Raw genomic sequence first — 15,244 nt, forward strand, 5'->3', positions numbered from 1 at the left:
AGGGAATCGTTTCCCTCCAATAACCGGCAGTCAAGTCAGCATCACAAATTAAATAATTAAAATTAGAAAACATTGGTAAAATATTATATTGTCATTTAAAGAATTATAGATTTACATCTCTTGAACGCAATCAACTTGCCAGATTTAAAAATAACCTTACTGGGAAATCACACTTTGCAATAATCTGAGCACTGCGCCCAGAAAAATACGCGTTGCGATACAGACTAGTCGTCATGTTGGGGAGATCTAAAATCGAAAATACTATGTAAATAATCCATTACCTTTGATTCTCTTCATCAGATGTCACTTCCAGGTATCACAGGTCCATAACGAATGTAGTTTTGTTAAAAAAAGCTCATCATTTATGTCCAAAAATCTCCGTCTTGTTAGCACATGATCTAAGCCCGCCGGACTTCACTTCATGAACGAGGGGAAGAAATATATTTACGTTCGTTCAAACATGTCAAACGTTGTATAGCATAAATCATTAGGGCCTTTTTTAACCAGAACATGAATAATATTCAAGGTGGACGAATGCATACTCTTTTATAACGTATTGGAACGAGGGTACCCAACATGAACTCGCGCGCCAGGTGTCTAATGGGCCATCATCGTTCCATGGCTCTTGTTCGGTCCGATCTCCCTCCAGAAGACTCAAAACACTTTGTAAAGGCTGGGGAGATCTAGTGGAAGCAATAGGAAGTGCCAAAATATTCCTCAGCCCCTGTGTTTTTCAATGGCATAGGTTTAAAGGTAATACAACACATCAGGTATCCACTTCCTGTCAGAAAATGTCTCAGGGTTTTGCCTGCCAAATGAGTTCTGTTATACTCACAGACACCATTCAAACAGTTTTAGAAACTTTAGAGTGTTTTCTATCCATATATAATAAGTATATGCATATTCTAGTTACTGGGTAGGATTAGTAACCAGATTAAATCGGGTACATTTTTTTTATCCAGCCGTGCAAATACTGCCCCCTAGCCCTAACAGGTTAAGTGCCTTTTGGAAAACTCCAAGCGGGCTGTCATGTACCTTTTACTGTGGCTTCCGTCTGGCCACTCTACAATAAAGGCCTGATTGGTGGAGTGCTGCAGAGTTGGTTGTCCTTCTGGAATGCTCTCCCATCTCCACAGAGGAACTCTGAAGCTCTGTCAGTGACCATCTGGTTCTTGGTCATCTCCCTGACCAAGGCCTTCTCCCCCGATTTCTCAGTTTGGCCAGGCGGCCAGCTCTAGGAAGAGTCTTGGTGGTTCCACACTTCTTCCATTTAAGAATGATGGAGGCCACTGTGTTCTTAGGGACCTTCAATGCAGCAGAAATGTTTTGGTACCCATCCCCAGATCTGTGGCTCGACAGAATCCTGTCTCTGAGCTCTACGGACAATTCCTTCGACCTCATGGCTTGGTTTTTATTCCGACATGCACTGTCAACTGTGGGACCTTATATAGACAGGTGTATGCTTTTCCAAATCATGTCCAATCAATAGAATGTACCACAGGTGGACTCCAATAAAGTTGTAGAAACATCTGAAGGATGATCAATTGAAACAGGATGCACCTGAGCTCAATTTCGAGTCTCTTAGAGAAGCGTCTGAATACTTATGTAAATAAGGTATCTGTTTTTAATTTTTTATCCATTTGCCAAAATTTCTAAAACCCTGTTGTTGCTTTGTCATTATGGGTTATTGTGTGTAGATTGATTAGAATAAGGCTGTAATGTTACAAACTGTGGATAAAGGGGAGGGGCCTGAATACTTTACAAGCACACTGTACAGTACGACAGGCGACGATTGACTAAGTGACAGTGTTTAATTGGATCCAACAGGAAGTGTAACCTAATCCATGCTCTGTGAAAACCACCCGATCTGTGTCAGCTTCTTCAATTGAGTTGAAAAACTCACAAATCCCAGATCACCAGAGAAATTAGCCTACTTAAAATGCAGAGGGGAGCGGGGGACAGGAGGGCAGGTGGGAGGGTCACCATCAGACTCAGAGACTCAGGCTGCATCCCAAATGGTACCCTAGTCCCTATGTATCTCCATGGTGCATGGTCATTTGGGAATTAGCCAGTGAACAGGCAACATGTCTTGGTTAGCTCCCAGGGAAAAGTGATAGATACTCACTAGTGCTGGGTGAAGACGAGAGATATGACAAGGCTATTAAAAAGGATAAATTATGTAATTTTTATGCTGCTAAAACATGCAAAGCTAATAAAAAAAGAGCCAGCTTGGATTTAGAGCTGTTGGAAACTCGCTCACTGTGCTAATCAAGTGAATCCATTTACATTTTTATTGATTGACATAGTAATGGTTGGCCTACTTTGGTAAAAGTCAGCCTATGTTTTTCCTTACTACGTGTACTGTCATAGTACTTTTCACAAGCTTTTCATCTACAATGTGACCTCAGACACGCATACTGTACAAAAACATTCTCTATCATGCAATGTCTTATGGGAGTCGAAGATGGTTCACATGAAAAGACTCCTTGCCTGCAAAGAATGTTGTTGTTCATCATTAATAATGAAATATGCAGTAACACACAGAGAGAGGGAACAAGAGAGAAGGGGGATGAGATAAAGAGAGAGGGGGAGAGAGATGCTCATTCTGAATGGATATTGATTGTGAGGGAACTTGGAGTACAGCTTGTGGCTGTAACCAAGAAATGAGGGTGATGTTTATGGGTGCCTTCAATCTCTGGCTGTCTCCAAACAATTATTGTGTGTCAAAATGAAATTGCGCTTTACTGTGACCTGTTAATTAATGATTATGGTAGCCCCAGTGTTTGTTATTCTTTTGGAATTGATCTGTTAGCCTAATGACCACAATCATCTCAGAGCCACACACAACAATTCTATTGTCCTGCTGGATAATAAAGTCAAGATTGACCAGAGGAAGAGAGGAGGGTAAAAAGCAGGTTAACGTTTATTGTCATGAATCTTGCCCCTGAGGCAAAATTTAGTGCTTGGGGAGGGGGCTATAATGTAAAAATGTATGAAATCAAAAATGACCTTTTTGGTCTTCATTTAAGGTTATGGTTAGGCATTAGGGTTACCCGTGTGGTTAAGATTCGGTTCTGGTTAGGTTTAAAATCAGATTTTTATCATGACCACTCTGCAGAGGTGCATCCAGTACATGAGTCATCCAAATAAATGCCAACCTGTGGGTAAATAGCACACATTCCATCTCTCGCTCTCTCTCGCAGTGCATGCTGGGAGTTTTTTTTGGAGTTTGAGTGTTTGGTGTGGAGGCCTCTGTCCTAACTAATTTTCTTTATTCTGTCCTTGGTCTTTTCTTTCAATTTTATTTTCTATGGTGGAGTGTTAACTTCACTAGGGTAGGGGGCAGCATTCGGAATTTTGGATGAAAAGCGTGCCCAAATTAAACTGCCTGCTTCTCAGGCCCAGAAGCTAGGATATGCATATAATTGGTAGATTTGGATAGAACAGAACTGATATGGCAGGTGAAAACCTGAGGAAAATCCATCCAGGAAGTACTATTATTTTGAAAGGCTATTTTTCCATTGAAAGTCTATCCAGCATACAAAGACTTATGACCCAGTTCACAATCTCTATGGCTTTTTCTACATGTGGCCAGTCTTTAGGCATTGTTTCAGGCTTTTACTCTGAAAAATGAAGGAGATACAGCACTTTCAATGAGTGGACAGTGGTAATTTCCAGACATGAGTCCAGCGCGTGATCGGCAGAAGCGCCTTTCTTGTTTCTCCTTTTCTATTGACAAAGCTTTTGTCCGTTTGAAATATTATTGACTATTTATGACAAAAACAACCTGAGGATTGATTTTAAACATCGTTTGACATGTTTCTACGAACTTTTATTGTACTTTTTTAAACTTTTCGTCTGGATGTTGAGAGCGCGCTTTGTGCCTTTGGATTACTGAACAAAACTGACGTTTTTGGACATAAAGAGGGACATTATCGAAAAAACAAACATTTATTGTGTAACATGGAGTCCTCAGAGTGCCACCAGATGAAGATCATCAAAGGTAAGTGATTAATTTAATCACTATTTCTGACTTTTGTGAGTCCTCTTCTTGGCTGGAAAATGTCTGTATGGTGTTTTGTGGCTAGGCGCTGTCCTAACATAATCGCATGGAGTGCTTTCGCCATAAAGCCTTTTTGAAATCTGACACAGTGGCTGGATTAACAAGACGTTTATCTTTAATCCTATGTATACTGCTAAAAAAAATAAAGGGAACACTTAAACAACACATCCTAGATCTGAATGAAAGAAATAATCTTATTAAATACTTTTTTGTTTACATAGTTGAATGTGCTGACAACAAAATCACCCCAAAATAATCAGTGGAAATCCAATTTATCAACCCATGGAGGTCTGGATTTGGAGTCACACTCAAAATTAAAGTGGAAAACCACACTACAGGCTGATCCAACTTTGATGTAATGTCCTTAAAACAAGTCAAAACGAGGCTCTGTAGTGTGTGTGGCCTCCACGTGCCTGTATGACCTCCCTACAACGCCTGGGCATGCTCCTGATGAGGTGGCGGATGGTCTCCTGAGGGATCTCCTTCCAGACCTGGACTAAAGCATCCGCCAACTCCTGGACAGTCTGTGGTGCAACGTGGCGTTGGTGGATGGAGCGAGATGTGCTCAATTGGACTCAGGTCTGGGGAACAGGCGGGCCAGTCCATAGCATCAATGCCTTCCTCTTGCAGGAACTGCTGACATACTCCAGCCACATGAGGTCTAGCATTGTCTTGCATTAGGAGGAACCCAGGGCCAACCGCACCAGCATATGGTCTCACAAGGGGTCTGAGGATCTCATCTCGGTACCTAATGGCAGTCAGGCTACCTCTGGCGAGCACATGGAGGGCTGTGCGGCCCCCCAAAGAAATGCCACCCCACACCATGACTGACCCACCGCCAAACGGGTCATGCTTGAGGATGCTGCAGGCAGCAGAACGTTCTCCACGGTGTCTCCAGACTCTGTCACGTTTGTCACGTGCTCAGTGTGAACCTGCTTTCATCTGTGAAGAGCACAGGGCGCCAGTGGCGAATTTGCCAATCTTGGTGTTCTCTGGCAAATGCCAAACGTCCTGCACGGTGTTGGGCTGTAAGCACAACCCCCACCTGTGGATGTCGCGCCCTCATACCACCCTCATGGAGTCTGTTTCTGACCGTTTGAGCAGACACATGCACATTTGTGGCCTGCTGGAGGTCATTTTGCAGGGCTCTGGCAGTGCTTCTCCTGCTCCTCCTTGCACAAAGGCGGAGGTAGCGGTCCTGCTGCTGGGTTGTTGCCCTCCTACGGCCTCCTCCACGTCTTCTGATGTACTGGCCTGTCTCCTGGTAGCGCCTCCATGCTCTGGACACTACGCTGACAGACACAGCAAACCTTCTTGCCACAGCTCGCATTGATGTGCCATCCTGGATGAGCTGCACTACCTGAGCCACTTGTGTGGGTTGTAGACTCCGTCTCATGCTACCACTAGAGTGAAAGCACCGCCAGCATTCAAAAGTGACCAAAACATCAGCCAGGAAGCATAGGAACTGAGAAGTGGTCTGTGGTCCCCACCTACAGAACCACTCCTTTATTGGGGGTGTCTTGCTAATTGCCTATCATTTCCACCTGTTGTCTATTCCATTTGCACAACAGCATGTGAAATGTATTGTCAATCAGTGTTGCTTCCTAAGTGGACAGTTTTATTTCACAGAAGTGTGATTGACTTGGAGTTACATTGTGTTGTTTAAGTGTTCCCTTTATTTTTTGGAGCAGTGTATAACCCTTGTATCTTTCATCAATGTTTATGATGAGTATTTCTGTAATTTGATTTGGCTCTCTGCAATTTCACCAGATGTTATTTGAGACAATGCATTACTGAACATAACGCGCCAATTTAAACTGAGGTTTTTGGACATAAAGAGGGACTTTATTGAACAAAACAAACATTTATTGTCTAACGTGGAGTCCTGGGAGTGCCACCAGATGAAGATCATCAAAGGTTAGTGATTCATTTAATCGCTTTTTCTGACTTTTGTGAGTCCTCTCCTTGGCTGGAAAATGTCTGTATGGTTTCTTGTGGCTAGGCACTGTCCTAACATAATCACATGGTGTGCTTTCGCCATAAAGCCTTTTTGAAATCGGACACTGTGGTTGGATTAACAAGACGTTTATCTTTAAAATGGTGTATAATACTTGTATGTTTGAGGAATTTTAATTATGGGATTTCTGTTGTTTGAATTTGGCGCCCTGCAATTTCACTGGCTGTTGTCGAGGTGGGACGCTAGCGTCCCAATGATACCAGAGAGGTTAAGTGCAGGGGTGGCAGTCCTTTTTGTACTGGGTCTGTCTGTAAAGATTTGCTCCTCAAAGGAGGTGTGTAGGGGTAGGCTGCTTGTTGTAAAAACAGAAATTAACAACATGGGTTTTGTCTTTATAAGTGTTTATGCGCCTAACACGGAGAGAGAGGGGGGTTCTATTTGGGTGTCTTAGACAGGAACTCTCACAGGTAGCGCTTGAGGAGAGGCTGGTGGTCGGCGGGGACTGGAACTGTACAATGGATTTTACGAAAGACAGAAATGGGGAAGAGCCTCATTCAGTGTCAGTGGGAGTGTTAAGGGACATCATTAATCAGTTCGACCTAGTGGATGTTTGGAGAACTAAACATCCCAACACAAGACAGGTTTTTGGGGCTAGGGTGAGTGCAGCCCAACTTGATTGTTTTTACATGTCCAGGAATCGGAGCAATAGGGTGTTGGGCACTACCATTCTGCCGGTGGGGTTTTCGGATCACCACATAACCATGGCTCAGCTGTCTTTTTCACCAGGGCCCCGGCAGGCATCCTATTGGAGGTTTAATGTAAAGCTCTTACAAGATGCCACTTTTTGCTCAGGTTTCCAGTCCTTTTGGGAAAGGTGGGGGCAGTGAAGAGAGCGGTATGAGTCTCTGAGTCAATGGTGGGATGTGGGAAAAGTCCAAATTTGGCTTTTCTGTCAACAGTATACAGCTAGGAGAGTATTGGGGGAACTAGAGTGTTGTATTAGTGAGATGAAGGTAGAGATGGTGGGGCAAGGCAATGTAGGCATCCAGGCTAATTTAGCTGAATTACGTAGGGACCTGGGTAGTTTTTTCCAAGTTAAAGCAAAGGGAGCACTTGTAAGAGCTAGGTTCTCCATGCTCAAGGAGATGGATGCTCCCAGGTCCTTCTTCTTTGGTTTGGCCACCCAGCAGAGGACACTGATGGCAGGGGGTTTACAAAGGCTGGGTGACCTGCGACTGCTGGAAGAGAAGGGGTGGAAAACCCCGGAAGTCCTGGCATAACAAACAGGAATAACGTCTCCTAAGGTGCTGGAGAGATTCCTGGAGGAAGTCCAGGAGGCACTGTCTGAGCCGGTAAGGGGGGGTGTTTGAGCGGCCAAAGGGGGAGGGGCCACCAATGTTTCCGCCACTGCAGGTGATGGCAGAGACTGGGGACTGGGAAGGGGGTCTGGAGGCCTTGTTAGATTTTAACAGTCCGAGCCTGGGGGAGTTTGAAGGGGTGGGAGGTAAAGCCCTCTACAACCTCTGCGTTAAGGTTAGGAACATTATGAGCCTGACAGGAGTGAAGGCACATCAGTGGCAGGGGGTATGTGGGACGGAGAGTATGGTGGGTTTTAGATGGAGGGGGCTCTACAAACTCCCAGTAACAAAGAGGTCGGTGGACCTCCAGTGGAGGGTTCTTCATGGAGCCCTGGCCACTAACAGCTGGTTGGCACGGGTTGAACCTGGAATCGGGCAGGGGTATCCTTTCTGTGTTATGAAAAAAACTGTGATTCATGTGTTTTCTGTGTGCACCAGGTTAATGCCATTAATGTCTCTGTTGGAATGTCTGTGTGAGAGGTTGGGGGTGGTTTTTACTGTTGGGATGTTTATAATGGGGTACATGTATTCGAATAAGTAGAAGGCCAAATGTGTTTTGTTGAATTTTCTGTTTGCTCAGGCGAAGTTGGCTATTTGGCTAACAAGGAGGAACAGGGTCAAAGGTGAGGGGATAACAGACCCTTTACTATTATTTAATGGGATGTTCTCTGCACGCCTTAGGGTTGAATTTGAGTTCTACAGAATGATAAAAAGTGTGGAGATGTTTCAGGAGATATGGTGTTTTGGGGGGTCTGTCTGTATAGCTGGGGAAGGTGTTTTGAATATATGGTTGTAGAAGTGCTTTTTTGATTATTGTGATGTTGTTTTGTATCGTGTGGTTGTGGGAAAGGTGAGTATGGTACATGTATGCAGTACAGGATATATTTTGGTGTTTTATTTATAAGGGGGGTAGTGAGTTTTTAAATGAAATGAGAATGTTACATTAAAGAAAGACCAAGTCTCTCTCTCTCTCTCTCTCTCTCTCTCTCTCTCGAATTGATTTATGAACAATCTATTCCTCCATCTATTCAGGGAAGTGAGACCAATCAAAGTTTTTTTTTATCCTTCTAGTCTCCCTCATCATCTTTGACATCCTTGCAGATAACATTTAAAATACCAATTAGGCTACAATTCTTAAAAGCAAAAGGCTAATGATTGATTCCATCTCATTTTCCAAGGAGAATAGCGGCTCAATATTCTTTATCAAACGTAAACGATTGTCGAAGATATTGTTTAATATTTTATTGTTATCACGCCAGTCCTTGTGATAACGTTTCATACCACTTTCCCTCAACTTAAAGGGAAACTTAACCTTTATACACTATTTGAGGCGTTTATTGGTGATGACAGGGTTTTTCAGACATAATTATGTATTATAGCTGAATTTTTGTAATTTTCGTGCTGGGAGAGTTAGACCAATGATGTCATTTCTTGATTGCGCCTGCTGTCTGATCTAAAAATTAATGGAGTCATGTTTTGTAGCAATTATTGGGGCCTTTGTGTTTCGACAATTTCATGATCACTCGAGCAGATATGGTTGTCCTTGTTCAATAGAGGCATTGGACTTGTCTCAACAATGTTCCTATCTGCCAGGACACTGCTGTGTAAACTCGGCTTGGTATCCAGAGTAAATAAACTGTCTTGAAAGCAAGACATGACTACTTATTTTCTATATTGACAGACTAATCGAATATACTGTTTTATTAAAACATCTTTATTTGCCAGCAAATTAAAGTTGAAACGATAAACCAACTCCCTGCATCATTTGTTTTAGCAGTAAGACTGAATATAGTTATACAAATACATGTCATGAATATCAGAAGGAATTTATCAATTAGGGGGGTACTAAGCTGACATACCTATGGTCATACTATGGATAATTTAGAATATGTTGATTTAAAATTTTAGGACCCCTTTAAGGTATATATATAAAAAAAATGGCGATAAAATATGGAATTTGGTCTTTACTACTATACTCTAGAGAAAAGCATTGAATAACACATTAAATAATCGCAAAAAAGACAGTAAAAAGAAACAAACGTTTTTTAACCTGTTTAGGATAGGGGGCAGTATTGACACGGCTGGATAAAAAACGTACCCGATTTAATCTGGTTACCACTCCTACCCAGTAACTAGAATATGCATATACTTATTACACATGGATAGAAAACACCCTAAAGTTTCTAAAACTGTTTGAATGGTGTCTGTGAGTATAACAGAACTCATTTGGCAGGCAAAAACCTGACAAGGTTTCAGGCAGGAAGTGGCCTGTCTGACAAGGTGTCGTTCTTCTTGTCTCTGTTTATTGAAGAGTGAGGATCTTAGCTGTCCCGTGACACTTCCTACGGCTGCCATAGGGTCTCAGAAGGCGGCAAAAAGCTGAATCGTGGCTTTGCAGGCTCTGGCTGAAAAAAAGTAGCACGTTTGGGTAGTGGCTGGTTACAGTACTCAGGCGCGTGCCCGCGTCGACCGAAAGCTTTGTTTACTTTCCTCAGTTTAGCTAAATGGACATTCCCGGTCGGAATATTATCGCTTTTCTACGAGAAAAATGGCATAAAAATGGATTTTAAACAGCGGTTGACATGCTTCGAAGTACGGTAATGGAATATTTAGATTTTTTTGTCACGAATTGCGCCATGCGCATGACCCTGATTTACCATTTCAGATAGTGTCTGGGACGCACGAACAAAACGCCGCTATTCGGATATAATGATGGATTATTTTGGACCAAACCAACATTTGTTATTGAAGTAGCAGTCCTGGGAGTGCATTCTGACGAAGACAACAAAAGGTAATCAAACTTTTATAATAGTAAAGCTGATATTGGTGAGTGCTAAACTTGCCGGGTGTCTAAATGGCTAGCCGTGATGGCTGGGCTATGTACTTAGAATATTGCAAAATGTGCTTTCACCAAAAAGCTATTTTAAAATCGGACATATCGAGTGCATAGAGGAGTTCTGTATCTATAATTCTTAAAATAATTGTTATGCTTTTTGTGAACGTTTATCGTCAGTAATTTAGTAAAATGTTAGCGAATTCCCCGGAAGTTTGCGGGGGGTATGCTAGTTCTGAACGTCACATGCTAATGTAAAAAGCTGGTTTTTGATATAAATATGAACTTGATTGAACAAAACATGCATGTATTGTATAACATAATGTCCTAGGGTTGTCATCTGATGAAGATCAGCAAAGGTTAGTGCTGCATTTAGCTGTCTTCTGGGTTTTTGTGACATTATATGCTAGCTTGAAAAATGGGTGTCTGATTATTTCTGGCTTGGTACTCTGCTGACATAATCTAATGTTTTGCTTTCGTTGTAAAGCCTTTTTGAAATCGGACAGTGTGGTTAGATTAACGAGAGTCTTGTCTTTAAATAGCTGTAAAATAGTCATGTGTTTGAGAAATTGAAGTAATAGGATTTTTAAGGTTTTGAAAATCGCGCCACAGCCTACAAGTGGCTGTTACTTAGGTGGGACGAATTCGTAATTTAGACAGCCACCAAGTTTAGCCCTGACCAAAGTCAGATTTACTATTACAAAAGTTTGATTACATTTACATTTACATTTACATTTAAGTCATTTAGCTGACGCTCTTATCCAGAGCGACTTACAAATTGGTGCATTCACCTTATAATATCCAGTGGAACAACCACTTTACAATAGTGCATCAAAATCTTTTAAGGGGGGGGGGTATTCCTTAAAGAGGTGGGGTTTCAGGTGTCTCCGGAAGGTGGTGATTGACTCCGCTGTCCTGGCGTCGTGAGGGAGCTTGTTCCACCATTGGGGTGCCAGAGCAGCGAACAGTTTTGACTGGGCTGAGCGGGAACTGTGCTTCCTCAGAGGTAGGGAGGCGAGCAGGCCAGAGGTGGATGTACAGTAGTTGTCGAGGGTGCAACAAGTCAGCACCTCAAGAGGAAATGTCAGTTAGCTTTTCATAGCCGCTCCTGCTGTCTCTAGAGAGTTGAAAACAGCAGGTCTGGGACAGGTAGCACGTCCGGTGAACAGGCCAGGGTTCCATAGCCGCAGGCAGAACAGTTGAAACTGGAGCAGCAGCACAGCCAGGAAGACTGGGGACAGCAAGGAGTCATCATGCCAGGTAGTCCTGAGGCATGGTCCTAGGGCTCAGGTCCTCCGAGAGAGAGAGAAAGAAAGAAAGAGAGAAATTAAGAGAGATTACCTTTGTTGTCTTCATCAGAATGCACTCCCAGGACTGCTACTTCAATAACAAATGTTGGTTTGGTCCAAAATAATCCAACGTTATATCCAAATAGCCGCGTTTTGTTCGTGCGTTCCAGACACTATCCGAAATGGTAAATCAGGGTCACGAGCATGGCGCAATTCTTGACAAAAAAATTCTAAATATTCCATTACCGTACTTCGAAGCATGTCAACCGCTGTTTAAAATCAATTTTTATGCCATTTTTCTCGTAAAAAAGCGATAATATTCCGACCGGGAATCTGCGTTTAGGTAAACAGAGGAAAGAAAACAAAGCATGCGGTCGACGCGGGCACGCGCCTGAGTCTCACAGTACTGTAACCAGCCACTATCCAAACGCGCTACTTTTTTTCAACCAGAGCCTGCAAAGCCACGATTCAGCTTTTTGCCGCCTTCTGAGAGCCCATGTGAGCCGTAGGAAGTGTCACGTAACAGCAGAGATCCTTTGTAATGGATAGAGATAATCAAGAAGGGGAAGAAATTGTCAGACAGGCCACTTCCTGCATGGAATCTTCTCAGGTTTTGGCCTGCCATATGAGTTCTGTTATACTCACAGACACCATTCAAACAGTTTTAGAAACTTTAAGGTGTTTTCTATCCAAAGCCAATAATTATATGCATATTCTAGTTACTGGGCAGGAGTAGTAACCAGATTAAATCGGGTACGTTTTTTATCCAGCCGTGTCAATACTACCCCCTAGCCCTAACAGGTTAAACAAGTCAACATTCAAAAGACCGCAGAGCCAGACGGAATACCAGGGTGTGTACACAGAGCATGCGCTGACCAACTGGCAAGTGTCTTCACTGACATTTTCAACCTCTCCCTGTCCGAGTCTGTAATACCAACATGTTTTAAGCAGACCACCATAGTGCCTTTGCCCAAGAACACTAAGGTAAGCTGCCTAAATGACTACCAACCCGTAGCACTTACGTCTGTAGCCATGAAGTGCTTTGAAAGGCTGGTCATGGATCACATCAACACCATTATCCCAGAAACCCTAGACCCACTCCAATTTGCATACCGCCCCAACAGATCCACTGATGATGCAATCTCGATTGCATTCCACACTGACCTTTCACACCTGGACAAAGGGAAAACCTATATTACAATGCTATTAATTGACTACAGCTCAGCGTTCATCACCATAGTGCCCTCAAAGCTCATCAATAAGCTTCCTGCCATCCAGGACCTCTATACCAGGCGGTGTCAGAGGAAGGCCCTAAAAATGTTCAGACTCCAGACACCCTAGTCATAGACTGTTCTCTCTGCTACCGCATGGCAAGTGGTACCCGAGCGCCAAGTCTAGTCCAAGAGGCTTCTAAACAGCTTCTACCCCAAAGCCATAAGACTCCTGAACCTCAATCAAATGGCCACCCAGACTATTTGCATTGACATTGCCCCCCCGTCTTTTACACTGCTGCTACTCTCTGTTGTTGTCATCTATGCATAGTTAATAACGTGTATATATTACCTCAAGTAGCCACCCTTTGCCTTGATGACAGCTTTGCACACTCGCTCAAACCAGCTTCATGAGGAATGCTATTCCAACAGTCTTGAAGGAGTTTTCCGGCAACTGAGTTAGGAAGGAAGCCTGTATCTTATTGTGTGTATTGATACACCATCCAAAGTGTTATTAATAACTTCACCATGCTCAAAGGGATATGCATTTTACCCATCTACCAATAGTTTTTGTGAGGCATTGGAAAACCTCCCTGGTCTTTGAGGTTCAACCTGTGTTAGAAATGCACTGCTCGACTGAGGACCTTGCAGATAATTGTTTAGGGTACAGAGATAAGGTAATAATTAAGAAATCATATTATTGTACACAGTGCAACTTATTATGTGACTTGTTAAGCACATTTTTACAACAACTTATTTAGTTTTTCATATTGAATGAAAGTTTTGACTTTGACATTATGGGGTATTGACATTATGGGGTATCGTGTTTAGGCTAGTGCCCAAAAATATACATTTAATACATTTTAAATTCAGGCTGTAACACAACAAAATGTGGAAAAAGTAAAAGGTTCTGAATACTGTATGAAGGCACTGCATGTTGCAGACAGATGCATCACCATGGAAACACGCACTTCAGGTCTACTTGAATGAGGCAGGTTAAAATCTGGATGTACCTTTGGCAAAAATGAATTGGCAACATAGAAACATGCATTTTCTGTTAATTTGCTACCTGATGCTAAGGTGTAACTGTAACGGCCATCTGAAAGAGTAGACCAAGGCGCAGCGTGGATAGTGCTCATCATGTATTTATTTCTTTGTGAACACATAAACAAAATAACAAAAACGACAGCCAAACAGTTCTGTCAGGTAATACTCACGAAACAGAAAATAACCACCCACAAAACACAGGAAAAAACACCCCTACTAAATAGGTCCTTCAATTAGAGGCAACGAGGAACAGCTGCCTCCAATTGAAGGTCAACCCAAGAAACTAAACATAGAAATAGACACACTAGAATAAACATAGAAATATACAAACATAGAACATAAACCAAAAACCCCGAAACACATAAAACAAACACCCCCTGCTACGCCCTGACCAAACTACAATAACAAATAACCCCCTTTACTGGTCAGGACGTGACAGTAACTGCCAGCAGTATAAAAAAGAACACATAATATTCTGATTGCAACAGGAAGTTAACACATACTTTTCATTTCTGTGGGATGTTGAGTTTATTAAATTGTTGTTACATAGGCCTACAGCAAGAGCAATATAGATTAAATTACAATTTGTCATAAGCACATACAACCTCATTATAACGTTTTAGTATCATCTCATAATGATCCCGAGTGTTGCATATATATTGGATCATTCTGTCTTGTACTTGGCTGCTTGCTTACTGTGTTAACTTTTTAGACTGTATCATTTAGTCCCATGAAAAACCAGGACAAACCTTTCAACAACGAAGATGTGAAAGGTAAGATACATGAACTATACAGTACATACATTAATTTAGCCCAAAAGCAGTTAGTGTTGCTGTTTCGAAAAGTCAACAGATACGACTCAGAGGGAAGAGCTGTGTCAGATTCAGTTGTTGTCCTCTTGCTCGCTCTCTTTCTCTCTCTCTGTCTCTGTGCTGCTGCAACACTTTGATGGACTCTGTCAGTATATCCCGCTGGAGGATTTGGGTCAGATGTAAGACACTCTCTAAGAGCTTTCTGTGTAAGCTTCCAGGGCACAACACCATCTAGTATATCTCATTATACTGTGCCGTAATGCCATGGACTTTTCTGTGATATCATATGAGTTATATCATGGCTTGTAACTGCAGTCAAATAGTATTATAAAACAGGGTTACTTGCATAACCTCGGTTCTATGTGAATATGAGTGAGATGTCTCACTTTGCTCTAGCGGATCACTAACTTGAAGAAAGGATGGGTAGGCATATTATGACCATCTAACAACCCAAAGTTTTCGTGTTCGAATCTCATCATGGACAACTTTCGCTTTTTAGCTAATTAACAACTTTGCAAATCCTTTGCATGTCAGCTAACCCTTCCCCTAACCTTAACCCTTTAACCTAACTCTTAACTCTAACCTTAACCCTAATCTTAACCTCTAACCATAACCCCTAGCCTAGCTAATGTTAGCCACCTAGCTAACATTAGCCACAGCAAAATGGAATTCGT

At 42.4% G+C, this 15,244-nt stretch overlaps 1 protein-coding gene across 2 annotated transcripts in view; it reads right to left on the minus strand.

Annotated features, from left to right (window-relative positions):
• Window positions 1–15,244, minus strand: part of LOC106590046 (cadherin-18) — a 390,157-nt gene that overhangs the window by 69,715 nt on the left and 305,198 nt on the right. The window lies entirely within an intron of this gene.

Source organism: Salmo salar, chromosome ssa29 (genome assembly GCF_905237065.1).
Source record: "Salmo salar chromosome ssa29, Ssal_v3.1, whole genome shotgun sequence".
Lineage (NCBI taxonomy): Eukaryota > Metazoa > Chordata > Actinopteri > Salmoniformes > Salmonidae > Salmo > Salmo salar.